Genomic DNA, 11,024 nt, shown 5'->3' on the forward strand with positions numbered 1-11,024 from the left:
GTATTGAACTAAGAATATAACAAGGAAAGAGATAGGGAGGAGCTCTGGGCTGCGAATGCCAACAGCTACCTAAAGACTCCTCGAAGAACCGCCTGAGCTGGAATGAATCAGCACTCGGGAGCGGGACCAGCTACGCTTGAATCTGCACACGGGGTGCAGGGAGTAAAGTGAGTACTCCAACTCAGTGAGTAACAAATGTAAATAATGACTGAAAGTAAGAAAACACGTAAGGCACAAGGCGTTCTATAATGAAGCAGTAAAACCAGTTAAAAACAGTAAAACCAGTGAAAAGTCAAGTAAAATCCTTTTCCCAACAATGAACAGGTAATTGACAGACAATTAAGGTACAGTAAAAAAGTAAAAGCTCGCCCCTCAGGCAACATCTCAGAACAATACCGGCCCCTCGGGCTCAATCTCACAACACAATGAGTACCCGCGCTCAGTCGGGGTGTGCAGACTCCTGGAGGGGCCCCTTACGGCCCATGCGCAATAACAAGCCATCTCTTGGCATCAAATCTAGGCCCTCGGCCTCATATCAATCAAGCCACCTCGTGGAGTACATATCTCAGGCCCTCGGCCTCAAATCAGTATCAGTGGTTCCTCACAACATAGGCCCCCGGCCTTGCTCAGTCAAAATCCTCACAAGCCCCCCAGGCAATAGTAAAACAGTGTTTCTCAGCCCAAACATCATTTAAAATATCATTTAAGTCTCAAAACTGAGTAAAAGTGGCTGAGTAGTAAAACAGTGGAAAATAACATGACTGAGTTCAAGTAGTAAGTCAAAACAGTGAGGAAATATCAATAAAAAGCCCCGAAGGTTCAAATAGTTGGCACGAAGCCCAAATATGGCATTCAGCCCAAATCATAATGATGGCAAATAAGTTCCAGTCAAATACGCGGTAAAATCATTAACCGGGACGGACCAAGTCACAATCCCCAATAGTGTACGACCCCACGCTCGTCAACGAGCGTGTGTCTCACCTCAACATAGCACTATGATGTGCAATCCGGGGTTTCAAACACTCAGAACATCATTTACAATCATTACTCACCTCGAACCGGCTAAATCTCTAGCTCACGCCGCCTTTGCCCCTCGAATCGGCCTCCACGCGCGTCGAATCTATCCAAAATCAGAACGAGGACGTCAAAATATGCTAAGGGAACAAAGCCCAAGCGAAAACAATCAATAAAGGGCACAAATCCCGAAATTACCAAAACCCGACCCCCGGGCCCACATCTCGAAATTCAGAATTTTTCACACCAATAGATTCCATATCTCCCCACGAGTTCATACATATTAAGAATACTAAAATCGGAGTCCAAATGACCCCTCAAATCCTCATTTAAAGGCCTCTTAAACTCAAGCCCTAGTCCCCTATTTTAGCCCTTTAACCCTTTAATTACAGCCTTAATCCATGAAATACTACCATAGAAATGTGTTTTTAGGTCCAAAATCCTCACCTTAGCGAGGTTCCCTTGAAATCTCCCTTCCAAATCGTCCAAAAGCTCTCAAGCCGAAGTTAAAAATGGTTAAAACCTTCAAAAATCGCGAGAAGGAAAGCTTATATACATTCTGCCCAGGGGTGCCCGCATCTGCGGTCCAAAACCCACTTCTGCGTACCACATTTGCGGTCCACCCTCCGCTTCTGCGGGAATCACTTAAGGGACCAAATACCGCATCTGCGGTCCACTCGCCGCATCTGCGACTCCGCAGGTGCGGTCCCTCTACCGCATCTGCGGTTCCTGACTCCTCCCCTCAAATCCGCATCTGCGGCCATTCCATCGCATATGCAACGCCACACCTGCGGTCCCCAAACCGCAGGTGCGAAAACACCAGAAACAACAAAACTTCAGCAGCTTTCTGAACTTCAAAATGGTCCGATTGACCACCCGAAACTCACCCGAGGCCCCCGGGACCTCAACCAAAGGCACCAACATATCCAAAAACCTTATTCAAACTTGTTCCAATCATCAAAGCACTTCAACCAACATCAAATCAACCAAAACACATCGGATTCAAGCCTAAGTTTCTAAAAATCTTCCGAATTCCGCTTTTGATCAAAACCCCAACCAAACCTCGTCCGAATAACCTGAAATTTTGCACACACATCCCAAATGACACAACGAAGCTACTGCAACTCTCGGAATTCCATTCCGACCCCTATATCAAAATCTCGCCTACTAACCGGAAATCGCCAAAATATCAACTTCGCCAATTCAAGCCTAAATCTTCTCCAAACCTCCAAAATCCATTCCAATCACACTCCTAAGTCCCAAATCACCTCCCGAAGCTAACCGAACCATCAAAACTCACATCCGAGCCCTCTAACACATAGGTCAACATCCGGTTGACTTTTCCAACTTAAGCCCTCTTAAAAGAGACTAAGTGTCTCAAACTTCACCAAAACCAATCCGAATTCAATCCGACCAACCCGATATCATAAAACACGGATAAACAAAGCAATAAGAAGCAGAAATGGGGGAAACGGAGCGGTAACTTATGAGACGACTGGCTGGGTCGTCACATATGTATTGTCTTGAATAGTTTAGTTAGAATCTAGGGTTTAGGATTTGTTCTTGTGAATCAAACTTTTAGGGTATGGGTTGAACTTTTAGGATATAAATTAAACTTTTAGTTTATGCTTAAACTCGTAAGATATAAATTGAACTTTTAGTTTATGTTTAAATTCGTAGGATATGAATTGAACTTTTAGTTTTTAGGTTTTGTTCTTGTGAATTGAACTTTTAAGATATGAATTGAACTTGTAGGATGTAAATTGAACCTTTTAGGTATGAGTTGAACTTTTAGGATATAAATTGAACTTTTAGGTTATATTTAAACTCGTAAGATATAAATTGAACTTTTACTTTATGTTTAAACTCGTAGGATATGAATTGAACTTTTAGTTTTTAGGTTTTGTTCTTGTGAATTGAACTTTTAAGATATGAATTGAACTTGTAGGATGTAAATTGAACCTTTTAGGTATGAGTTGAACTTTTAGGATATAAATTGAACTTTTAGTTTATATTTAAACTCGTAAGATATAAATTAAACTTTTGCTTTATGTTTAAACTCGTAGGATATCAATTGAACTTTTAGTTTTTAGGTTTTGTTCTTGTGAATTGAACTTTTAAGATATGAATTGAACTTGTAGGATATAAATTGAACCATTTAGGTATGAGTTGAACTTTTAGGATATAAATTGAACTTTTAGTTTATGTTTAAACTCGTAAGATATAAATTAAACTTTTACTTTATGTTTAAACTCGTAGGATATAAATTGAACTTTTAGTTTTTAGGTTTTGTTCTTGTGAATTGAACTTTTAAGATATGAATTGAACATTTTAGGTATGAGTTGAATTTTTAGGATATAAATTGAACTTTTAGTTTAGGTTTAAACTCGCAAGATATAAATTGAACTTTTACTTTATATTTAATATAATTTAATTTTTGGTGTAATTAGGAAAAAATAATTATCTTGAATTAACTAAAAAAGATTTAATTAATTTATAATTGTAGAATAAATTATAAATATTCTTGTTTTATTTGTATAGATGGAACATCATACTTGGATGTACAATAGGAATTATCCTAACCGGCGGGGATTGCGGGAGGATTTTGTAGAAGGGGTTGATGACTTTATTAGACATGCAATGTCACTTCCACCATACCAAAGTGAAGGAGTAATTAGATGCACTTGTGTTAGGTGCGACTGTATGAAGTTTGAAAACCGGAGGAAGTTAAGCTTCATCTTTATAGGAAGGGGTTTATAGAGAATTACTTTGTGTGGAATAATCATGGAGAGATCGATGGTAGCCGTGGGATATTTCATAACATGGTTGTTGGTGAAAGTAGTAGGTCGGTGGAGAATACAAATCGTGATTCTAGAATTTATGATATGGTTACGGATGCTTTTGGGATGCACTTCGGGGGTGAGCCCAATGAAAATGTTGAACAAACTCCTAATGATGACGCAAAACGTTTTTGCGAACAGTTAGAGGAAGCTAGTCGTCCACTACGTAAAGGAAGTCCGCACTTTGAGTTGTCTGTTGCAGTCAGATTACTAAGTATAAAATCTGATTGGAATATTTCTCAAGCAGCCATTGACTTTTCATTGACCTTATGAGTGAAGTAGTTGACCCTAATATCAAGTTACCAGGTGATTTCTATAAGGCAAAGAGATTGGTTTCTAAGTTAGGACTTTCGTCAATGAGAATTGATTGTTGTGAAGATGGTTGCATGTTATATTATAAAGATGATACAACTTTAGACAGTTGTAAATTTTGCGAAAAGCCTCGTTTGAAGAGGCTTTCCAGTGGAAATATGGTCGCTATCAAGGCGATGCTTTATTTACCTCTTATACCTAGGTTAAAGAGGTTATATGCATCGATGAGTTCTGCTCCTCATATGAGATGGCACTTTGAAAATAGAAGACCACCTGGTGTTATGTGTAATCCTTCAGATGGAGAAGCTTCGAAGCACTTTGATAGGACATATCTAGATTTTGCTAGTGAACCAAAGAACATTCGGTTAGGCCTGTGTGCGGATGGCTTCACGCCTTTTTCTGTATCTGCGATACCATATTCATGTTGGCCTGTCTTTCTTACACCTTATAATCTACCACCCGAGTTGTGCATGACTAGTCCACATATATTCTTAAATTGTATTATCCCCGGTCCACGTAATCCGAAAAGTTTGATTGATGTAGATTTGCAACCTTTGATTGATGAGCTAAAACAATTGTGGTGTGATGGTGTTGAAACATATGACATATCAACCAAGCAGAATTTCAATTTGTGTGCTAATTTAATGTGGACTATTAACGTTTTTCCTGCGTATGGAATGTTGTCTGGGTGGATGACTGCTGGGAAGCTAGCTTGTCCTTACTGCATGGAAAATAGTAAAGCGTTCACTTTGAAACATGGCCGAAAGCAATCATGGTTTGATTGTCATCATCAATTCTTGCCTCATGATCATGAGTTTAGAAGGATGAAAAATTGCATTTAAAAAGAATAAAATGGAATATGATTCTCCACCTCCAATACTTTCAGGTGAGGAAATTTGGGAGAGGGTCCAGAACTTCAGTAAAGTTACTGAAGCTCCACCTTATAGATTCCTCGGATACGGTGTTACTCATAATTGGACGAAACAGAGTATATTTTGGGAGTTGCCTTATTGAAAGGATAATTTTCTCCATCACAACCTTGATGTCATGCATATTGAGAAGAATTATTTTGACAATTTGTTCAACACAGTGGTGGATGTTAAAGGTAAGACAAAGGATAACCCGAAGGCTAGAATGGACTTACAAGAATATTGCAGGCGGCCTGAATTATACTTGCAGACAGCAAACAATGGTAAGATGTTCAAGCCCAAAGCAAGTTACACATTCACTTTGGAGGAAAGACGACAAATTTGTGATTGGGTTGCGAAATTGAAGATGCTTGAGGGTTATGCGTCGAATCTTGGAAAAAAAATAGATATGGAGGTAGGGAAGTTGAGCCATTTGAAAAGTCATGACTGTCATGTTTTCATGGAGACCTTAGTGCCTATTGCATTTTGTGGTTTGCCTGAAAGAATCTGAAAACCCATCACAGAGATTAGTTTGTTTTTCAAAGACTTGTGTTCTACCACATTAAGGGAAGAAAACCTACTCCGGATGGATCAGAACATTCGTGTAACTTCTAGTAAGATGGAAAAGATATTTCCATGTGGTTTTTTTGATGTGATGGAACACCTTCCAATCCACCTTGTACACGAGGCACGACTTGGTGGGCCTGTTCAGTGCAGATGGATGTATCCCTTTATATTATAAGTTTGATGTAATTTTCTATTTTATTTGATTGTTCTTGGCTAACATGACATTGTGTAGGAAAATTGGCAAATGCAAACAATTTGTTAAGCAGAGGAATAGGATTGAAGGATCTATATGAGAAGCTTATCTTGCAAAGGAAACTGCTCATTTTTGTTCTTATTATTTTGAGAGTAACGTGCCATGTTCTAGGAATAGACCCAATAGGCACACGGTCGAATGTGTGAATGATCCATTATATCCGTCAATGTCCATATTCAATCAACCAGGCCGATGTTCTAAGGATGTTAGAAAGAGAAGTTTGAGTGATATGGAGTACAAGTCAGCTACACTTCATGTGTTGCTAAATTGTCCCGAAGTTGTACCATTTCTCAAGTAAGTATTGATTTATTAGTTATCAAAATATAAAATTTACTGTGATTACATCTCGATGCAACTACTAAAATATTTGATGTGTCATAGTCACTTCGTGGGTCAATTTGGCCATGATGCTGTATATACGAGATTTGATACGTGGTTCAAACAATTTGTAAGTTTATCCTGATAATATTCTAACACTATGTAGCTAACTTATGAATTTTTTTTAACACTATGTAGGTAAATGATCCAAATAATGGTGTAAATCAATTTTTGATAGATATATCTTGGGGACCTGGGCTTGAGGTCACAGCAATGTTTAAGTACATAGTGAATGGTTATAAGTTCTATACAGAGGATTGCTCTAAAAATCAAAATAGCAAAAACAGCGGGGTGTGGGATCAAGGTGGTGATGGCAACTAAGTTGGAGATATTGATTATTATGGTGTGCTCAAAGAAATAATAGAATTAGAATATACAAGTTGGCCATATAAGAAATTGATACTCTTTAGATGCAAGTGGTTTGACCCAAATCCAACAAGAGGTACAATAGTACACAACTAATACTGCATAATTGAGGTTAATCATACGAGGGAGTATGATCGCTATGACCCTTTCATAATTGCACATAATGTTAGGCAAGTGTATTATGCTCCTTATCCATTGCGGCGGAATAAGTCCAATTGGTGGGTTGTAATAAAAACTAAGCCTGTAGGTAGGGTGGAAGTCGAGAATGTGTTAGATGTAGCATATCAAAATGATATCTTCAGTGTTCACCAAATAGTGGACGATCAACTAGAAAATGATTTGGAACATCCTGAACACATATTGGAAGAAGTTGATATAAATGAAGTAACAATTATAAAAAATGAGGATGAAGAATCAACTGATGAAGCTCAAACAAGTGATGACGAAGAATTCTCGGACGAGGAACAATACGTCGATGAGCTTTAAAAAGTTGGTTTTTTAAATAACACCCGTTTTACAGCTAGTTTCTTATATGTTTCAATCTAAATATGTATTATATTATGCAGATGGCAGGCAAGGGTCAAGGTAACAATGACCCTACTGGTTCTCGGGGTCGAGAAAAGGCTAGGAAGAAAATAGGAGGGTAGAAAATAGTACTCTATCTGCTCCACTCTCTTCAGAGATGCCTATGCCTATGTCTTATCCTCCACCCCACGGCTATACTGAGCTGCCACAGCACCACGAGCCCTACACCTTCGTGCAGACACCAGGTCTTTCATCACAGGGCCATAGGACTATACGTCTGACATACAGTCCAGCTGCCTCACAACCACGTGGATCGCAGCCATCTACATCGCATGGATCACATCTATCCATGTCATAGCCACATGGATCACAGCCACTCGGGTCACAGCCATCAGTATCACAGCCACTTGGGGTCCATCCAGCTATGTCGTAGTCACAGGGATCGCAGCCATCTTCATCATCGACTCCATCTATTTCTGGCCTCCGCTTGCGAGGTAGTAGCTCTGACCCCCCCTACACCATCCACACATGCCTATTATATACATGATTCGGACGATGATGCTGATGATGACGAGGAGGTGCATTATGATCGATATGGCAAGATCATCATAGTCCCTGAGGGTGATGGGTAAGAGTTATTTGTTATTTTTGCGTTTATTGTTTTGTAAAGTTTTTACTAAGATATTAATGTGTTTTTATTGTTAAATTGCAGGTTCATCCCGAGTAATAAGACTACGAGGATAATCACCAAAGCCATCAGAAAGCTTTATGATGGCCCTTATGCGACTTGGACTGATTTCCCATTCTCGCTGAAGGAGCAAATTTTCAATCAATTTAAGGTATAAATGTTCTTTTAAGCAGTTTAATAATTTATATTTATGATATTTTCATATAATATTTAACTTTTAAAATACAGAGCAAGTGTGTATGGAACACTGCTATAGCGCGGAAGTGGCTGCAAATTTCCATCACAAAGCTCGCAAGCGATTGACGCATACTTTCTCCGAAGCTAGAAAGAAGAACAAGAAGCCTGACTGGTTACTTCAAAATTTATGGGATGATTTGCAAAGGCAATGGCTTACCGCAAAGTTCTTAGAGAAGAGCGAAAAAGGAATGAAAGCTCGCGCATCTGAGAAGGGAGGCTCATTGCACACTGGAGGTGCGATCAGCCTAGGGACAGTAAAAAGAAGATTGGTATGTAATTGCTTAAATTATTTTAATTTTCAAAGTATATCTATTCTTTTTATTAACTAAATTAATTTATTTTCAGGAAAAGAAGTTGAGGCGTCCAATGAACCATGATGAGCTATTCAAGGAGACGCATATTGTAAAGAAGAAGAAAGAGACGGATTAAGAAAAGTGGGTCGAGGACCGGGCCTCGACTGTATATGTAAGCTTTTACTTTTTCTTTAAGTATTTTAATTTACTTTTATATAAATTTTGAAATACTAATTCAATTTAAATTTTCTTATAGGGTCGCTACCAAACTAACATGGAGGAATTCATCCGCACTCAGCCAGCTGGTGAATCGGGCGAGCCAACCCAACCTTCGGACAAGGATGCTGAAAGAATATGGATAGAGTCTGCTGGCGGTCCAAAATGGGTGAAGGTATACGGACTTCCTACTAAGAAATTTCATCGCTATAAGTGTGGAATGCAAGGAATAAGGACTTCCTCGCAAGGCGAGAAAATTGATGGGAGAGCCTCTTCGCTATGCAGGAGACTGTGACAAAGCTCACATCCGAGCTAGAAGCGGCCAAGGAAAGAGAAAGGGTTAGAGATGCTCAGTTCCTTGGCATGCAAGCTCAGATCAGAACTCTCCTATCTACTGGAGCTTTTCCGTTGCCCCGGTCTCGTGAGTCATCGCCAGAGGCTCGACTTGAATGAGAGCGTTCCTTTCGTCCTCCCCGTGATCGTTCCTCCCGTCCTCCCTATGATCGTTTCTCCCGTCCTCCCCGTGGTCGTTCTTCTCGTCCTCCACAAGACCCTTCTCGGCACCATCTTTTAGATGAAAGTTCATCAGACGGTGATGATGATGTTGTACAAAACACTCCTTGACTTTTATATACTTTGAACCAGACAAATAGAACCGGTTTTGAACTAGTTGTAATAAGTTTTAACTTGGTTTTGGATTTTTTAGTTCTATTGAACTTTAGTTTGTTAGTTTTAATGTATTTATTGAATTGTGTTGTTGTTGTTGTTGTTGTTTAGGGATTTTGGTATGCTGCCAGATGGTGTAGCGGCCAAAACAGGCATTTTATGCCAAAATTAAAACCCAGAAAATCGACCAAAGTTGGTCGGTTCCTAATTAAAAAAAAAATCTGCTGATTAGCAACCAACCTTGGTTGCTTAAGTTTTAAAAAAAATAAAAATTAAAAGTTACCGACCAAAGTTGGTCGGTTAATGAACAAGGATTACCCAGATTTCAACTTTACCGACCAACTTTGGTCGGTATGGTTAAATTTTAATTTTTTTAAAAAAATATATATTTTACTTTACCGACCAACTTTGGTCACTAATTTTTAAATTTTAATAATTAATAAAATAACGTAATTTAAATATACTGACCAAATTTGGTCGGTAAAATTAAATTATTAAAATGTGTTATCGACCAAAGTTGGTCGGTAAAATTAAATTATTAAAATGTGTTATCGACCAAAGTTGGTCGGTATGTGCTTTAAATTGCACAGTTGGTCCTTTTTACCTTGCCGTCCAACCTTGGTCAGTAATTAGCGACCAACCTTGGACGGTATACTAAAACGACCACCAAAATAGTGACCAAGCGTGTTTGGACGAGTTTTGGTCGGTAATTTGCCAAAACCGGCCAACGTTGGTCGCTTTTTTGGGTCGGTAATTACCGAATTTCTAGTAGTGGGCGGTTCAATAAGTTTGGTGGCCTAAAGACTAACTTTAATGGAAGGCCTTATTTTTTTCTAAAAAAAATTCTATATATTTATATTTGAAGTAATTTTTCTAGCGTTTTGAGAATAAAATTTTTAATATTTTTTCGCATAAACTATTTAATCTCTCTTGTGGCACTATTGATATTAGGTAATAGAACCCGATTCAAGAAATCGATAACTTTATATTAAAATAATCTTTGATGTTTCAATATACTTGTTGCAATGATGAAAATTTGAGAAAAAACAAAAAAGAAATAAAAATACAGTTTAAATGTGTATTGCTCATTTTCTAATGATAAATGTTAGCTTTTTTATATATATAAAACATTTAACTTTCTACTTTGAAATACTTATATTTTCTTAAAAAGATTTGGGGCCTCACGAAAAGAGTTGTGGTAGGATGGATATGATCTCTCTTCTTTAACCGGAGGTATTTGGTTGGAGTATTTGGAGCATCCTAAGGAACGATTCTCACTTTAGTGGATTTTATTTGATACGAATTCGAATTAATCAATGCCCCAAATTAAATACCAAACATTAAGTAGAAATTAGGAAAAAAATTGAGGCCCCCAAAATTTTGGAGCATAAAATCCGGAGTTAGTGGCTTGACCCTATGGCCGCATTGAGAGCATATGGAAGCAAATAATTCCATAGGGAGTTTGGAGGATCGAGGAGCTCCAGCAGGTTTCAAAGTAGGTAACTATAAATAACGGTATTTGATGTCCAATTGATGAACTAATTAAACATAACGGTTATAAGACAAAATCACCAAGAATTGTGGACTGTAAAACAAGAAGAATGTGGTAAAATATTGGCTGCTCATATATTGAATAGTCATATCCGAATTCAACTTAAAATTGAAAAGAAAGTTTTACAGACAATCTGATGTTTAGAAAATTAGGTAATTTCTCACTTTTGACCAGTATCCTCCCTAAATGTATTCCTAAATGCAAAAATC

This window comes from Nicotiana attenuata, unplaced genomic scaffold, assembly GCF_001879085.1.
Source record: "Nicotiana attenuata strain UT unplaced genomic scaffold, NIATTr2, whole genome shotgun sequence".
NCBI lineage: Eukaryota > Viridiplantae > Streptophyta > Magnoliopsida > Solanales > Solanaceae > Nicotiana > Nicotiana attenuata.